Here is an 18,853-nt window from a genome sequence, read left to right on the forward strand (position 1 = left end):
AAACACTGTAGCCCATTTTAAAGATTGGCACTGAACAAAGGAAAGATGTTTAACTGCACAAAGTGCAAGATAGTCCTAAGATAATTTCAGGACTTCTTAATAATATCAATCCATAGAGCACTGAGGGCAGGGCAGTGAAATAAATTGTGTGGTGAAATCTGTCTTCTCTTAATCCCATCAGGGTGGTTCTGGGGCAGTATATGGGGGGGGTGGTAGATAAAACATAGGATACCCAATAAAATTCAAGTTTCAGATCAATGAGAAATAATGTTTTAATATAGGTGTATGTATACTTAAGAGTTAGAAGGAACTAAAATATTTGGAACATACACTAAAAAATTATTTGTTGTTTTTCTGAAAACATCTTTATTTGCTAAGTCTGACAGTTATTTGTTAAATCTAACTGCATTTGTGATTTCATTGGAAAAAACTGTGGAACGTCTGTCTCTGTCTTCAGCCCTTCATGACAGTGAGACCAGGGCCAAATGGAGCTAGGGTCCCCAAACTCCCACCGCCATGTCACAAAGGCCCTAGAGCCAAAGTAGAAAGTCATCTTTGCGGCAAGCAGACTTAGGTTCCTACACAAATTGTCTGGCCCCGAGTGGGTCCTCCATAAACCGTAGCTGTGGGTTTTATTCATCTGTAGTACCTTGATGTATTTTATGTTCCCTCTGTAAAGTATCACCTGTTCTGTGACCTTGACCAAGTTCCTTGACATTTTCTGAGACTTAGTTTCTCCATCTGTAACATGGGGATAATGAAGGCGCCTCCTTAAGGTGGTTTGTGAAATGAATTAAATGAAGCAAACTTGTCAATTGCTCAGCATAATGCCTGGCAACTAGAGGCTCTCTAGAGATTTTTAGTAAAACAGAATAAAGAATTCTGCCTTCACATGCACTCTTCCAATAAACCTCAGAACAATTAGAGAGATGGCTAGTAAGGTACCCAATGAAGACCGGGTAAACTGAAGCTCTGGGAACTAACCTCACTCACAGGAAAGAAACACAGGACATGGGATTTCGGCTGGTGGTCTTGGCTACGGTCAACTCGACAGCAGGCAGACGTAGCCCTGCTCCGTACCAGCAAGAACAGAAAAGGCAGAGCGGGCTGCAGTTTGGCCTCCAAAGGCCTCAGACATGGCACTCCCCACCCCCACCCCATCTGCTGAGCCAGCTCCCAGCTGCCCAGCAGGTGACACTTGCCTGAAGAACCAGCACATTTTTACCTGGGTTAGGTTGAACCTGGAATCAGACCACCCAGGCTTTCCCCGGCTGCTGCAGAGGAGATGGGCGAGAGCTCCTCTGCCCCTCAACTATCCCGTCTCCTCCATGCTGACGATCCCTCCCAGTGCCTTCGACATGTCTGTGTCATGGGCACAGAGGCTTCCTGACCTGACTTCCCCCAAATGCCATCCTTCCCCATTTCTAGTCCTTCCTCAAACCTGAACTTCTCTCTGGCAGCCCAGAGCCCCCGAGAGAGCATCCAATCAGGTGTGCGTAATGCTTTGCTCAGTGCCTATCTTCACCGCTGGGCTGAGATTTCACCCAGTGTCTGGTAGGGGCAGGAACCCACCACACACTAGCTGAATCACTGACAAATTGAGGCAACCAACATTCTCCAGGCACCTACCATGTCCTAAGCTCTTGCCCTCCATTTTCTGGTGTTCTCACATGGGTGTTTTGAGGTTGGGATGCGCCGTCCATTTGACAGATGGAAAAAGTCAGGCTCAGGACCACAGTCACAGAAAGCAATTTGGCATGCAGTGAAGAGTGAGACTTCTGCTACTTGCTGTCCATGCTATCACAGGCAAATCCCACCCGGTAACTTAGGACAATGATCCTTCCTCCTGCGAAGGACTGTTGTAGGGACTCAAACAGAACATGATAGAAAGTACACAGCCCGGTCTCTGGAATACAATGTTCTGTCATCTTTACAGTATGACTTTCACTAGCGAGCGCAGCTAATGAGTGCTGGTGCTGTGATCTGATTTCTACGATACCAGAGAAAAGCAAGATGAGAGAGGGGCTGTGGTGGGGCCTGGAGATCCTCCCTTCTGTAGCGCCAGCCGGGTGCCGCTCCACACTAGAACTTTCTCTGAAAAAGAAAGGTCCTAACTCTGCAGGTCCTGACTTAGTGGAGTGGTCAGGGCTGGCAGCTTTATCTGCAAGGCTTAGTGATGCTGGTGGCCCAGGCTGAAGGGCCCAGATAGGAGAGAAAAGGGAGAGCCCAAGGTCTGAACTTTTCTGCCCCCAGAAATGTCACTCATCTCTGTCCTCATCCAAACCTGGATTGAGAGCTTTTCTGCCCCTGGGAAAGGCACAAGACTCAGAGTAGATGAGCTCTCGTAATGGACCCACGGACCCAGGCTCCCCCGTGACTCAACACGCATCATGGGAAAGACCCAGGCCCTGGAGCTGGACACAGCTGAAGTCAAACCCCGAGCTCACCATGTCCTCACCCAGATGTGTGACCTTGGGCAGGCAGTTTTGGGCCTCTGTTTTATTCACAAAATGGGTAGGAGAAAATACACCTACTGGGTTGCTGTGGGGATCAAATAAAACTAGCCTAAGAAAGGCACTCGGTACCCAGGAGGAGCTCCATGCACGTCAGGTGGAGTTCCGTGGCCTTCTGCTTCCACCTGTGTCTCCTCGCCCTCATCTCCCTCTGGATCCCTCCTCCCAGCTCATTTCAGGGCCGGAGTTGGAAAGAACTAGAAGACCATCTTGGAGGCAAGCCTTAGGCCCTGCAGAAGGGATCCAGGGCCAAACATAACATTAGATTATTAAAAATGTGGATTGTAAACACCAGCATCACTGGCCAGAACACGGTGGCCACCAGACCACAGCTCAGCTGCTCCTCATGCCCAGGGCCACACCTCCTGCTGCCCCTGGATCTGGGATGGGCCCAGCTCCACAGGCACTGGGCACAGGCTGGTGTGTTTTCCCTGCGCTGAGCCCAGGGGACCGGGCCAAACCCTGTCCTCACAGTCAGAAGGCCTGGGCAACAATTGCAGGGTCTGTGCTCAGAGGGGAAAGGGCCTCCCACCCTACCCCTGCCCTTGGCCATCAGAAAGGCCCTGAGGAGGTGACAAGAGACCAGATCTCTAACTTAACTGTGTGGTACTTGGTACAGTACACAGACCAGGATGGGAACCGCAACACCCCAGTTAGCAACTGTGCGAGCTTGAGTCAGTCATTTGACCCCTCTGGACCCTATTTTCCTCACCTAGAAAGGGAGGACTTAAGAGTCACCCCCTCCCCAGACTATGCTTGTGGGGTCAAACAAAATCATACATATAAAGTACAGCATCTGGCAAAATAAAAGCAGCCCCTAAGTTCAGCCCCAAGCTGGACAAGATTGCGGCTGGAGACCAAGGTCCCATCATCATTAGGTGCTGGGTGGTCACTGAAGTGGCCACTTCTTTAGCACCCAGAGATGAGCAGCCTGGTGCAGGTGTGGGTGAGCAAGTTTTGGAGCCCAACAGCTGGATTTGAACCCTAACCCTGTGATGTCATTGTTGTCACTGTCCCAGCTGAGCTCCAGTGGCTCCAACCACAAATAACCACGTTATCTTGCTCACTGGCCTCACTCGCCCATTCAAGAACTCACTGAAATGTTTCTTGAGTACTGACATTGTGTGAGCTCTAGCACCCTTGGACGAATAAGGCTGTGCCCCTGTCCTTAAGCTGTTGTCACGATTCCAGGAGATACTGCAGGGACAATGTCTAGCATTTGGCAAGGGCTCAGTAAGTTGTCTTTGCGTCATGAATTACTGCCTGTCTCTTTCGTCCTTGTCTTCCTCTCTCCCTCCCCCTCCCTCCCTGCCTCTCCCTCCCATCCTTTCTTCATTCCAGCCCTCCCTTCCCCCCATCCCTACCAATGAGGCATGAATCAGACATTGGCCCTCTGGGAATAACTACCTGGAGAATGGGGGTGGAGGGTCCAACACCCCCCACCCCCGCACCCTATTCCCCAAACAGGTGCCAAGCCCTTTTTGGCAGGTGCAGACCGGGGCCTGGAAGGAAAAGACAGAGTCGGTGGCCACAACACAAGAAAGGGCTTTGAAAAACAACCCCCACGAGTCGCCTTCTAAATGACTGCAGCTCAGTCTCCAAGACCTTGTTTGAAGCCTCGGAGTTCCCGACCCACAGCGCTGCAAGGGAAAGCAATCAGGGGCTGGTGGGCTCCGTGGCCCTATGCAGTTGGTTCCAGCCCAGGAGCCTGGGAAAGCCCCTTCTGGGCAGAAGAAGATGCCGGTAACACGGCCGGGGCGGGCCCTGGGACTCCCCAAAGTCATGCCAGGGTCACGACCTCCCAGGGAAAGGGGCTGCAGGGACCCTCCCCAGCCAGGCTTGGCCTCCCTGGCCCACCCATCGGCCTGTGTCACCGCCCAGCCTGGCTGAAACCTGACCCAGAGACAGAGCCCAGGCCGAGCCAGCCAGTCATGTCTTAACGTAATTTAGCTGTAATCGCAGCGTGTTTTCCTTCGCTATAATTAGTAAAATGTGGTTGTTTTCTGTGTTCCTGGAAGATGTCTGAACCGGAGCCAGCTCCCCGTAGCTTTTCTGACAAGCTCTCCCAAACAGGCCCACCAGCAACACAGTGGGTTTACCAACACTTTTTTTCTTCTTTTTTGTTTTTTACTCCTTAACCCGAGTCCTCCTGATTCTGGAGTTGGGGGTCTCTTCCTCCTGGCCCCTGAGGACAAGCCCTTGGGCTCAGCACGGCTCTGGACATGCTGTAGGTCCCCAGTCAATGTGGGTGCGTAATTGAACCCTCAACCCGGCCACATAAGAAAAAGGCAGGGAGGGAAGGTATTCCTTTTTTTAGGAACTCCACGAGATCCTCAAAGAAGTGCGTGTGTGTACGTGTGGGTGTGTGCAGCTCTGCACACATGGGTGTGTCTGTGATAACGGGCACAACCAGCTGTGTGGGGCTCCACCTGCCTGTGACTCTGGGTCTACGTATGTCCACCTGACAATGCCGGCGCCCTCGTGTTTAACTAGGAGCACTCTCTGGGCTTGGGGGCCGCCGGGAGGGTACCAGAACTGACCAGGGACGCCCCGACCACCGCGTGGAGGGTTGGAACAAGGCGAAGGATGCAGAGAATCCAGGAATCCACACCTTCTGTCCTCTCTACCTTGGACCCTCATTAGGTACAACTTTTCGTCCCGGCGTTCCGGGATTCTGCAGCAGCAGCTTCTCGGCCCCTACCGTGCGACCGCACGTATCCCTCTTAGTGGCTCTCCTTTGGCTCTCCCTACCGCATCTCATTCCCCCGCTTGTCCTTAGCTCAATGCGCATTTGTCACATAATCACATGGGGTACGCTTTGGGATTTTGTGTGTGCATCTGTCCGCATGACGGATCAAGAGTCTTCCCCAGTGGGAGACTCTTGCGGGAGGGAGGAGACTTTGTGTCATTATTTGATCAGTCAGTAAGAAAACGGAAGCGGTAATAGCCCCCACCTCACAGACCTCTCATGCGCAGGTCACATTAGAAGCCCCTAGCGCAGCCCCCGGAACACAGGAAGAGCTCGGGAAAGGTCAGTAGGACAATGCAGAACACAGGACAAAACAGACGCGCTATAGCGTTGGGAGCACGGACCCCACACCCCTGTGTGACCTCACGCAGGCTCCTTCGCCTCGGAAAGCATTTGGAACGCAATTTATGTGTAAATGCTCCGTATACGTAAAAGAAGATGTTAGTAAGTGTGTGGGCTTGACTTTTTCAATTAACCGCTTCTCCGCTTGTGCCCCTAAAGTTCTGTCATTGGCAGAAGTCCACGGCCAGCTGCGCCAGCCAGACTCTGGATGGGAGGAATGCTGAGCTCTGGGTGGCTGAATGAGCCCGCACGCGGAGTGTTCCCATTGGCTGGAACACTAAGGGCCTGGCCCATTTTCCGCGTGTGTTTGTGGAGAGTGATGCCACACGGCGGATTTGTCCTTTGACCTGGGTTATCATTCTTTTTATCTGTTCTCAGGAAATCTCACCAATGTCCAGCTCTACGACTTTCTGCAGATAATTTCCTCCAGAACACATTTCCTCTTACAAAATGCGTAAACATTGTGGTATTTACCCCAGGGTACTTGCATGACTTGAAGGGGGAACGTGCTCGTGTGCGAGGATGTGGAGCTCCATGCTCGCACATTAGGCAGGAGGGTGTTCCTGGGTCCTGGCGTCAGGCCCCGACTCGCATGAGGAGCCTCCAGTTCTCCTTGCAAAAGGGCACTTCCCTCTGCCAAGCCCTCCTCTGGCTGGGCACACAGATTCATTTTCGAACCATGAACATAATGGGGAATTTTTCCATACCCTGCACTGTGCCATGGCTCAGACCTGAAAGTGGTCGTGCTTTTTCATTCATTAATTTACCGATTCACGCACTCCCAATGCTTTAAATGCTGAGCTGAGCTCTCGGCAGATATTTCAAAGAGATGGAACTTCACGGTAAAGATACTGAGAGAACATACAATGGGCAATGAACTTTGCAGGTGAAACAGAGAACTCCGAAAGGCCATTGAAGTGTGAAAATAAATTCTTCATCTCACCAGTAATCATAAAACTTTATATTTAAACAAGATGAATTTTGGGGGCTCTCTTTTTGATAAAAATTTTTTTTATTTTTTACTTATTTTTTAAAATTTCTTTTCTGTGTTCCAGAATTCATTGTTTATGTACCACACCCAGTGCTCCATGCAATACGTGCCCTCCATAATACCCACCACCAGGCTCACCCGACCTCCCATCCTCTTTTTGATAAAAATTGTAAAGGTTAGTACTGAAAGTATAAGAAAATAGGTCCTCTCATAGAGTGTTAGCGGGAGTGCAAATTGAATAAACATTTTTGGAAGATAATTGAGCAAGTCCACTTCTAGAATTCATCTCAAAGTAAAACTTGGACAAACACACATAGGCAAAAAAATTTAAGCATTTATAAAAATTTAAAATAGCACAAAAGACCATCAAGAGGGTTTTAACTAAATAAATTATGGCACAATATTCACCCATTGAAGAGAAGGAGGGGATGTTAATGAAAGATGCTTGAAACAAAATCATGCAAAAAGCAAGCTGTGGGAAAATCTACAGTCCATATAACATTAATAAATGTGTATATAATATAGATAGATATTTTGTAAAACATTCCAAAAGCATATGTGCTGCTCTTGATAGATATTCATTTGATGCAAAGGTTTTTTACTTAATAAACTTTATTTATTAGAGCAATCTTACAGTCATAGCAAAATTGAGCAGACAGTACCAAGAGTTTCCCATCCATCCCCACCCTTCTTGCAACCTCCCGCACTATGAACATTCCTACAAGAATGGTTCACTTGTTACAATGATTGGTTGACACGTATTTATTATCCAAGTCCATAGTTTACATTAGGGTTCCCTCTTGGCCTTGTCCATTCTATGGTTTTTGACAGGTGCATAGTGACATGTATCCACCATTATAATATCATACATGGTATTTTCATTGCCCTAAAAATCCTCCGTGTTCCATCTCTATATCCCTTCACTTCCCTAATTCCTGAACAATCATTAATCTTTTTACTGTCGCCATTGTTTTGGCTTTTCCAGAATGTCATATAGTCGGAATCATATGGTATGTAGGCTTTTCAGATTGGCTTCCTTCACTTAGTAATACACAAGATTCCTACATGTCTTTTCATGGCTTGAAAGTTCATTTCCTTTTAATGCTGAATTATACGCCATTGTATGGATGCACTGCCATTTTAGTAATCCTTTTGCCTACTGAAGGATATCTTGGTCTCCTTTAAATTTTGGCAATTATGAACAAAGCTTCTGAAAACATCCGTGTGCCGGTTTTTGTGTGAACATAGGTTTTGGGTAAATTTCAAGGAGCACAGTTGCTGGATCGTATGGTAAGAGTGTATAAAGCTTTACAAGAAACTGACAAACTGTGTTCTATAGAGGTGGTACCATTTTGCATTCTCACCAGCAGAGAATGAGAGTTCCTGTTGCTTCACATCCTCACCCATGTTTGGTGTTGTCAGTATTTTGGATTTGGCCATTCTCACAGGTGTGTAATACCGTCTCATTGTCATTTTAATTAGCAATTCCCTAATGATATATGGTGTTGAGTATCTTTTCATATGCTAAATTGTCATCTGTATATCTTCTCTAGTGAGATGTTTATTCAGCAGGTCTTTTGACTATTTTTTAATTGGCTTATCCATTTTTCTTTCATTGAGTTTTCAGTGTTCTTTCCATATTTTGGATAACAGTTTTTCATCAGATGTGTATGTTGCAAATATTTTCTCACAGTCTGTGGCTTATCTTCTTATTCTCTTGACATTGTCTTTCACAGACCAGAAGTTTTTTTGTTTGTTTGTTTTTAAGATTTTATTTATTTGCCAGAGAGAGAGAGAGAGAGAGAGAGTACACACAAGCAGGCAGAGAGGCAGGCAGAGGCAGCGAGAGAAGCAGGCTCCCTGCTGAGCAAGGAGCCCAATGTGGGACTCGATCCCAGTACCCTGGGATCATGACCTGAGCCGAAGGCAGTGGCTTAACCTACTGAGCTACCCAGGCATCCCAGACCAGAATTTTTAATTTTAATGAAATGAAGCTGGATTGTACCTTTGATGTTACATCTAAAAAGTCATCATCATACCCAAGGTCATCTAGGTTTTCTCCTATGCTACCTTCAAGTAATTTTATAGTTTTGCATTTTACATTTAGCTCTATGATCCATTGTGAGTTGATTTTTGTGAAGGGTATAAGAACTGTGCTTAGATTCTTGGGTTTTTTTTCTTTGCATATGGATGTCCAGTTGTTCTAGCAAAATTTGTTGAAAAGACTATCTTTGCTTCATTGCATTGCCTTTGCTCCTTTGTCAAAGATCAGTTGACTATATTCATGTGGGTCTGTTTCTGGGTTCTCTGTTCTGTTCCATTGGTCTATTTGTCTGTTCTTTCAACAATACCACACTGTCTTGGTTACTATAGATTTATGGTAAGTCTTGAAGTTGGGTAGTGTCCATTCTCTAACTCTGTTCTTCTTCAATACTGAGTTGACTATTCTATTACTATTTTGAACAAAGTGTGATCTGATCAGTTAAGAATAAGAAAATAAAAGAATGTTTACCATCACTTATTCATTCTCCAATGTTCTCCCTTTCTTTATGTAGATCTGAGTTTCTGACCTATATCATTTTCCTTCCCTCTGAAAAAGTTCTTTTGACATTATTTGCAAGGCAGGTTTACTGGCAACAAATTTCCTCGATTATTGTTTTTCTGAGAAAATCACTATTTCCCCTTCATTTTTGAAAGATAATTTCACACAATGTAGGATTCTAAGTTGGTCGGGTTTTTTCTCCCAACACTTTAAATATTTCACTCCACTTGCTTACATGGTTTCCGATTAGAAGTCTGATTAAATTCTGTCCTTTGTTCCTCAATAGGCAAGGTGTTTTGTTCTCTGTCTTCTTTCAGGACTTTTTCTTTATCTCCCTTTTCTGCAGTTTGGGTATGATATGTTTAGCTATAGTTTTTGGCATTTACTCTGCTCTCATTCTCTGAGCTTCCTGGATCTGTGGCTTGGTGTCTGACATTAATTTGGGGGAAATTCTCAGCCATTATTCCTTCAAATCTTTCTTCTGTCTGATTCTTTCTTTTTCTTCTGGTATTCCCATTGTGATATGTTACAATTTTTGTAATTGTCCCACAGTTCTTGGATATTCTGTTCTGGGTCTGTTTGCCTTTTTTTGGCTTTTTTTTCTCTTGGCTTTTCCGTTTTGGAAGTTTTTGTTGTCATATCCTCCAGCTCAGAGATTCTTTCCTCCTTTGTGTCCAGTTGACAAATGAGCTTCATTTCTCTTCCTGGTTTTGATCTCTAGCATTTTCATGCTTTCTTAAAATTTCCATCTCTCTGCTCACCTTATCCATCTGTTCTTGCATGCTGTCTGCTTTTTCCATTAAAGACCTTAGCATATTAATCATAGTTGTTTTTTTTTTCATTCTAACATCCCTGCCATATCTGACTCTGTTCTGATGCTTGCTCAATCTCTTCAAGCTATCTTTTGCCTTTTAGTGAGCCTTGTAATTCTTTGTTGAAAAGCAGACATGATGCACCGGACAAAAGAACTGCAGTAAATAGGCCTTCGGTAACATGGTGGTGAGGTGTTGCAGGAAGGAAAGTATTCTATAGCCCTAGGATTAGGTCTACACGTGTGCCCCTAGACTCTGAGCTTCACCAGTCCCTCTCAGTTTTTCCTCCCTTAGATGGGACAGGATGGCTGGAGGAGACTAGAGTTATGTATGTCCCTTTCTTCATGTGGAAGGCCAGAAAAACCGGAGTTGGATATTTCCCTTCCTCCAAGTCTGATAAAATCCCAACAGCTTAGGCTTTGGTAAAATAATTTCTCTGGAGGGCAGTTCTTGTTAAGAAAAAATGGAGTCTTCTAGCATATCTCAAAATGGTTCCTTTTCTCCTCCCCCTGCTGGAGGAATGAGTTTTTTCTGATACTCACTCTGAGGACCTGGTAGAGCTCCTGGGGCTAAAACTTATGAAAGTGTGGGGGCCTCTTGGTGACCGAGCCCCATGGTGTTTTTAAATCTCAGTGTCATCTACACTGAGTCTCTGGCAATTCAATTCCAGTTCAGGTTCTCCTACCCCAAGACTGGGGCCTATAGAGACTTCTGCTCATGATTTTCTGTTCCAGGAAGTTGTGACCCTCTGTAGCCACCTGCCTGCCTCTCCAAATCCGGGGGCAGTCATTTTCCCTGTAACCTCACTTCCCTGAAAGATCCACGAGGAGTTTTTTTTTATTTTTCAGGCTTTTATTTGTTGTTAGAATGGAGTGGGGACTTCCAAACTCCTTACCTGCTGGCCAGAAACCAAAAGTCCCTGTTGGGATGATTTTAAAGAGTGTTTTTGCTTTCCATCTGTATTAGTCAAACAGAAACAATAGAATGTATACAGAGAGAAAGAGATTTATTTTAAAGAATTGGCTCTCATGATAATGAAGCCTGGCAAGTCCGAAATCTGTGGATGGCAGGCTGGAGACTCAGACAAGTGCCAGTGTTGCAGTTCAGGTCCAAAGGCCACCTGCTGCAGAATTCCCTCTTGCTCAGCAGAGCTCACTCTCTTCAGGTCTCTGCAGGCTTTCAACTGACTGGACAAGACCCACCCATAGTATGGAGGGCACCAATTTCAATGTTAATCTCACTTCAAAACACCCTCAGATTAATATCCAGAATAAAGTTTGACCACATATCTGGGCACTGTGGCCCAGCCAAACTGGCAATAAAATTAACCATCACACCATTTTTACAAGTTCACATTTACTCAGAATGTTTACAGTGTGTCTGTTTTGTTTATAATCAGAAAAAAAAAAAGAATACAACAAAATTAAATAAAAAGCAATAAAATGTGGTAAATAATATATTAAAATTCTAGGATGCATTTGTAATGTGTTGCTTCAGAATGCAATGCCTGGAAACTTGGTAAGAAATAATGCCCAAATCACGTGTAAAGAAAGCTCTATGTTAGACTCCCAGGAAGGACGATTCTCTGATAAGGAAGGACGATGAACTTGATGACTTCCATTCTGGTTGCTCAGACACCTTTTGTTCTTTCTTCCATCCAGGTTGTCCTCCAAGTCTATATACATGAGGTGCCATTTTTAAGGGAAAGTGTTCCATCTAAAGCTGGAAATTGTTGGTGGAGCTCAGTCGGGATCAGGCAACAGGACAAAAGAAAGAGGAGGGTCATGTAAACAGGTTTGTGTAAACAGGAGAGCAAGGGAAAACAGGGAGGAGAGAGGGATTGGGCGAGGGAAGGAAGGCAGAAAACACTGCTCAGTAAGTTGGAGCATGTGGGCAGCTGAAACACACCTCAAAGAGCTGGTGTGGAAGAAAGGGTCCTAGCGGGGCCAGGGCCACAGTCAACGTGACAAAGGACATCCCAAGGACATCCCTTCAAGTGACTCCCCGAAGTTCTCATTTCTCAAACATGGGTCTCACCAGGTCTCAACACCCCTCCACCCATTTTAAGATTTCCTGACTCCCCCATTGCTTTCACAATAAAGCCTACACCTCCTAGCCTGACCCCCGAAGCCATGACAGTGTGGCCCCCGGGTTTTCCCAGCTGTGGCTCCTGCTGCAGCTGCTCCTGGAATGCTCATCCATCCCCTCAGCCTGGAAGTCTTTGCAACGCCCCTAACACCCATGGGTGAGTCATCCCTCCCTGTAGGCTCAGATAGAAATTTCCACCACCTTGTGCAATGACTTGTGTCACTGTGTCTGCCTCCTCCTCACACCGTGACCCTGAGGTCAGGGACCATGTGGCATTTATTCCAACATCTCCGATGGGAGCCTGTGCCATAGGCATGTGTCACGTGGTTCAGAGTCACTCAGCCACCCCTGTCTCCTCCACCTCTCCCCAACACAGGCTACACCCATCACCGTGATCACTGCATGTCACCACAGCCATAATTGAGAAGCCAAGGGGAGAGAGGACATACTCAATGAAACTAGCCCTAGCTCTCCATTACTGTGGGCTTGCCATGTGCCAGCCATGTTTTGAAATGCTGCACATGAATGATCCCATGTCATCTTTGCTATGAACTTTACAAAGTCAGCAACACTGTGAGCCCCATTTACAGATGGTGAAATGGAGCCTGCAAATGTTGTCTTTGCTCCAGATCCTGTAGGTGGGGATGGCTGGGCTGGGATTTGTACCCATACCGTTGAACTTCACAGCCTACACTAAGCCTACACTTAAGTCTTAGCTCCACGAACTTGTAGAATAACCAAAGAAGATCCAATTCCCGGTCGTAATTTTATTAAGTGATCCTAGAGTTCATCTGGAGGGACAATTGTGACCAAAGCCACAAAATATTTGAAAGAAAAAGAATGATAGGGGTAGGGGTGGTCTTCCTCTACCAGATATTAAAATGCATTATGTCATAAAGTCCCAATACTTAAAATGGCGGGAGTGAGTCTAACCTCTTCGGCAAGCATTTATGAGAATGGCAGTGTCTGACAAAGAGCCTGCTTTGCCCCAACAGCATCCTGCAAGAGGAGTAGGGTTGGGGTTCGATGACTGTCAACATTGCATTGCCCTTTTACAGATGTGGAAACCAAGTCCCAGAGGGTAGGGTGAGTCACACATGACAATCAGGCCCTCTGAGGGGGGATGTCTGACGTCTCCGGGTCGGGGGGGGAGCCTGGGTCAAGAGAACTCAAGAACAAAAACAAGAACTGCTTTTCCTTCAGAGGTACAGAGGTGCGAGCAACAAGCCAGGAATGTAAACAGTCCCCGCGTCTCAACCCTTAGCACCCTCCACAATTAGCAGGCACCCCGGACCCACCTCTGCGCTCTTGCTGGCTGAGATGAGGCAGCCGGTGAGTCTTCTCAAGGCAGAGCCGTGGCCATCAGCGAGGACTGACTCATGAGATGAAAATACTAGCCATCCTAATCTGGGTCAAACCACCTTCCCTTGCAGACGATGACCCAGGGTGTGGAGTGGGGCTCTGTTCCACCACACTGTGTCTGGAGCCCTCCTGGCAGCTCCAGCAAAAGCCATCTCATCATGTGTGACCCTAAGTCAGAGGGGGCGGCCCTTCCTCTTCCCCTCCAGACACTCCAGCCCCGCTGCGCCCGAGCCTGCAGGAAACGCAGCTCCCCAGTGGACGCCTGTCTTCCGCCAGCGTTCTCTGTCTCCTCCAAAAGCCCGCTGCCAGCTGTTCGGGGTCACTTTGCCTGTCTGATCACCCCAGCCACCAGCCACTGGTCGCTCTTCACCCCGCTTTCACCCAAGCGTGGATGCAGCCCCCTCTCCTCCACTCCCCAAAGCACCCCAAATACAGGGCTTTTGGCCACAACAGACCAATATTCTTGCAAAGAAAAAACTCAATATAAAACTAGGCAGAGAAAATTATCTGTCATTAGAGTGTGTTGGTCCTTTGTCCCAACAAAGGGAATCCCTTGTGTTTTTCTTGGGAGATTCTGCTCTTCCTCTCCTTTTCCCCAAAAAACCATTACCTCCTACTTTGGGGCAGTCTCCCTTAGGAGGGACATCGGTGGTCCAGGCACTGTAATGGAGCCCTCCCTGTGCCTTTGCTTAGGCCGTCCCCTAAAAGCATCCCTGTGTCTAATTCACTCTGCCGCCTGCTCCCCTCTCCTAATCTCTTCTCATCCTCGGGATATTTTTCTTTTTGTGGGAGGACCCTCCTCGGCTGAGTTAGGGGCCCTGCCTCAAGGGTCCCACAGGCCCCTTGTAACATGTCAGGTTGGAGTCGGTCTACAGGTTTATTGGACTGCTCAGATTTTTTTTTTAATCTTTAAATTTTCTGATTAATGCTCCCCCCTCCCTGACCCCAGATTTCTAAAATAAGCTTTTAATTCATTTTCCAGGCTTTGGAAAATGGAAAAGTTCATAAAGCATTCACATTTTTGATTGACTTTAAAAATTAAAGGCTCTAGGGGAGCCTGGGTGGCACAGTCAGTGAAACATCCAGCTCTGGGTTTCTGCTCAGGTCACAATCTTGGGGTCATGACATCTAACCCCAGGGCAGGCTCTGCGCTCAGGGCAGAGTTGGCATAAGTCTCTCTCTCTCTCTCTCTCTCTCTCTCTCTCATGCATTACTAGTTCCGGTGCCCCTGACCCCAGCCTGACCCACCAAACACTCCCAGCTGCGAGGCTTTGTGGACTATACTGCCACTGAACTTAGTCATCCCGGTGTCGCCGCAGAAGTTGGAAACTCCCAAAGATTCAGCTCTGGCAAAGGACCAGGGTGGGTGAAAGGCAGGACCTGGGATCAGGCAGTTATTATACCAAAGGAGAACCTCACACAGTGCAGGGACCATATCCCACTCTGGCCCTCCTGTCCTGTACAAGCTGCCATGAGACCACGGGTTCAGCTCATGTGACCTGGCTGCTCCGCTATCTTGCCCAGGAGCAGCTCTGGGGCTGCCCTCTCAGCAGAGGTGGGAGGGGGTGGTTATTTGGGGTGCTTTGGGAGAAGGGCTGGATAGACACGATAGGGGCCCAAGTAGCACCCCCCAGGCCACGGCCACCTCTTGATCGCCACTGCCTATGACAGCCCATGTGTCCAAATGTCTCCAGGTGGGCCTGAGGGGTCCCCTCCAGGGAAGACATTCCACCATTCAGTCACTGAGGCCTGGACTGAGATAGGATTCTGAGTTTGTCTTGAAGTCAGTGCAACACAGAGAGCAAGCAAGCAGCAGACACGGGACCAGGAGACCTGGGATCTTCTCCTGCTTTGCCCTGAACCAGATCTGCGCCCTTGGCCAAGTCCCTGCTCCTCTCTGGGACTCAGAAAGGGGATGCCGCCAATCAAGGGCCCTCCAGCTGTGGCCAGGCATGTCTCAGGCTTCTGTGTCCCCACCTCCTCTGCTTCTGCCCGCTTTTCCCTCTTAAATATTGGGAGTCCAGCTAAGTTTGATCTAAAACAAGATAAACAGCATAATGTAAAATGAACAATCACAAGCTCTGGAGGCAAACAGACCTGGGGGTTCAAATGAGTAAGTTTGAGCAAGACTGCTGGTCTTGTCGAACCTCAGTTTCCCCATCTTTAAAATGGGAATCCTGCTGGAACCTAGCCCCCCTGGGTAGTTTCAAGTGTTAGGTGAGCTCATGTATGCAGAATGCTTGATGTTGTGCCTGGCACATGGTGACTGCTTCATGGATGTTACCTACTACTGTCATTATTAAAATCCTGCTGAGTGTTTATTTTAAAGTTTGCAACCGTTCACTGGAGACCGATCGAGGTCTCCGATCATCTCAGTCCTAGCTCCTATCTCTGGTTTCCATCCCAGCCCTCATCCCTTACCTCGGCGACTGACTCTGGGAGGTGCTGAGCCCTCAGCTGGGAGCCTGAGATTGATCTGGTTTGGACATGAATTCTGGTGCAGCCTTGTCTCTAACTAAGCTGAGTGACCTTGGGTAAGTAATTTCACTTCTCCCACCCTCGGTTTCTGATCTGTGAAGTGGGGATGATGTCACTGTGTACTTCCTAGTGGTGCTGGGGGATTGATGCAGCAGCTGACACAGATAAGTCCTCAATAAATGGCTGTTATCATTAAATTCAGCTGGGATAAGCATTTTGGTTTTGGTGTTTAATCATGTTTTGGGGAGCGATGGGCGCCCTCTAGTGGTGGAGCCCCACATGGAGGGGTGTCTTAGCCTTTACCCAGCGGGGTAGGACGGTAGAGAAGGGAGAACAGTTGGGGCCTAGATCTTATAGGTGGACTTTCTTGGGCCTGGCGATGAGTCTCCACGCAAGGCCACCACAGGTGGGCCTGGGACCACTGATCTGGCTCGCCAGGGAGGGCAGAGTGGAGGGGTCCAGGTGAGAACTCCGGGGTGAACCCCTGGGGTAAACCTCGGCGAAGAAAGAATGGTGCCCACCATGGAGCCAGGAGACAGGCATGAGAAAGTGCCAAAGCAGTTCTCCTTCTTCCTTCTTCAGTGCTAGATGCACCCTCACCACCATCCTCCCGCTCCATTTTACAGATGGAGAAACTGAGGCCCACAGAAGGGAAGGCACCCCCATGAGGTCATGTGGGGCATCCGAGGCAGCAGACCAGAACTTCGGGTCCAGTGCTCTCTGCCCTACAAGGTCAGCTTGGCCAAGCCAGGCAACGGAGAGCAGAGGACATTTCATTGAATCACAGAGTGAAGTTTCGAAGGAGAAGAAAAAAAGAAGCAGCAGGCGGAGTTCCCAGGGCTGGAGTGCTGCCCAGCTGGTCCCAGGGCTCAGGGAGGGCGGGAATGACGCAGCCCCGGCCCGTGGCAGTCTCAGGAGCACCATTCGCCGGGAATCCGCCTGTGGCGGCAGCCAGAGGGGCCGTAGAGGCTCCGGGAAGGACGTCTGAGCCGGCAGCCCAGGCTGAGTCTGTGAGGGCTCTGTGTGTGTGACACGGTGTGAGCTCAGGAGTCCCTCACTGTTCAGCACCTCTCCGTACCCCACCCACATACCCAACACACACACACACACACAGACACACACACAGGCACCCAGCCTCAGCAAAGAGGGCGTGCCTGCGTGGACAGCAGAAGCGTCCTCAGCAGGCAAGGGGTCAGCCTGGAGCAGGCCCATGAGAGGGGGCGGCCATGAGCAGGAGTCCAGGCCCAGCTGCCGGCCCAGGCCGAAGTCTGAGTCTGTGAACGCAGCCAGCTTACTTTCCCCACTCCAAAGGGCCCCCATTCTGTCCTCCAACCTGGGAGTCCTTGCCCACTATGTGTCCTGAAAACTTTCTCATGCATTAGAGCTCAGCTGAGGCTCCCACTGCCTTTGTCGGATCTTCCCAGCCTACAGACAGGGAAGCTAAGGCCCGGGGAGGGGAAGGGACTGGGGGCTCTGGGGGTGTTTCCGCCTGCCCCAACTGTCCATCATTTGGGGCATCTGTGGAATTGGGCTAGTGGGAGGGAAGAGTAGATTCTGTTCAGCCAGAGAGAGCCACTGGCCTCCAGGCCCCTTGTGAGATGCCAGCTCTAGCTCCCAATCCAGCCGTCACCAGCCACCAGCTCCCCACAAATGTGCCATCCCATGATTTGAGCAATGGAAGGATCCGTCATATGAAGACCGAAAAAAAGCAGGCTTTGGCACCAGCTGGACCTGAGTTCACATCCTGACTACCATCAATTGTACCCGTTCTAATACTCCAACGGCATTCACTGATGGAACCCTTGCTGTAATCCTCTGACACCGTGTCACTGATGGCTCCATTTACAGGTAGGAAAACTGAGACACAGCTGGGAATGGGCAAAGTGAACTCTGCCTCTCTGGTCCTTTCAACACAAGCTACAGTGTCCATTTATGAAGTTTGAAAAGCACATCAGAGCTGTTAGCTGTGCTATGGGGCTGGGCACTTTGGGTTGTGTGGAGGTGACGTCACCACGAGGACGAAGACCTTGAGAGCGGGGCTGTTTGGAGAACAGCCCAGCTAGGGAACACCCATCCCTGCCAAGATCCATTCTGACCACCCAGCTAAGCTGGGTTTGAGAAACCAAAAGGAAACTGAGTCAGTGCAAGCCTCTGGTTGGAGTCTGGCGTCCCAACTCATAGCTCCATCCAGGTCCCCTCACCAACGTCCTCTGCTCCTTAGTAATTTCTGATGTGCTCCTCTGGGCCTGGCCCAGGATACTAGATACAAGGCAGACAAGGGACCCAGCCCCATGGCCCTCTCAAGCGGGAATAGGCCCAGTGGGATGCCATTGTGGTGAGGAGGCAAGAGACCATCGCATCTCTAAGAGGGGATGACCTCTCTGCCTGTGGGAAGGCACTGAGCTCTGACCCCAGGGCTGAGCTCTCTCACCCCACCACCCCATGCCCAGCCCAAGAGCTGCCCCTTTAAGAGGTTTGGCCCCGTCAGGAAGAGATGGGCAAGGCCATTTCCCACCTCATGCCCCTTCTGGCTGCAGCTGTAAGACTCCTGACTTCAGCTCTGGGAATAGGGGGCCCCTGCTCCTTCCTCAACCTCTAGGCCACCCCTCACCCCCAGGCCACCCCCCAGCCTCTAGGCCATCCTCCCCCCCCCCACCCCCGCCAACCTCTAGGTCTCTGTGCCTTGGTCCTGGCCTCTCGGCAGCCCCAGTCATCCCATCCGCTCTTGATCCCGTTCCCTGGCTGGGACTCCTGGCTGGGCTGCCGCGGCCCTTCCCTTCCCACTCCGTGCTTGGCAAAGGGGTGAGTGTCTGTTCTCAAGCCGGGGCCCAGGGGGCCAGCCAGGGCCAGCGATGGGAAGGGGGGTGGAGGGCAAGACTGTCTAGAGGGAACCCCACTTCCTGAGGAGCTCACTTTGCCCACCACAGGGCCGTAGAGTTAGGACAGGCAGAAGGGAACCTGGCCCCCACTGGAAGG

Source organism: Martes martes (genome assembly GCF_963455335.1).
Source record: "Martes martes genome assembly, chromosome: 5".
In the NCBI taxonomy this organism is placed as follows: Eukaryota; Metazoa; Chordata; class Mammalia; order Carnivora; family Mustelidae; genus Martes; species Martes martes.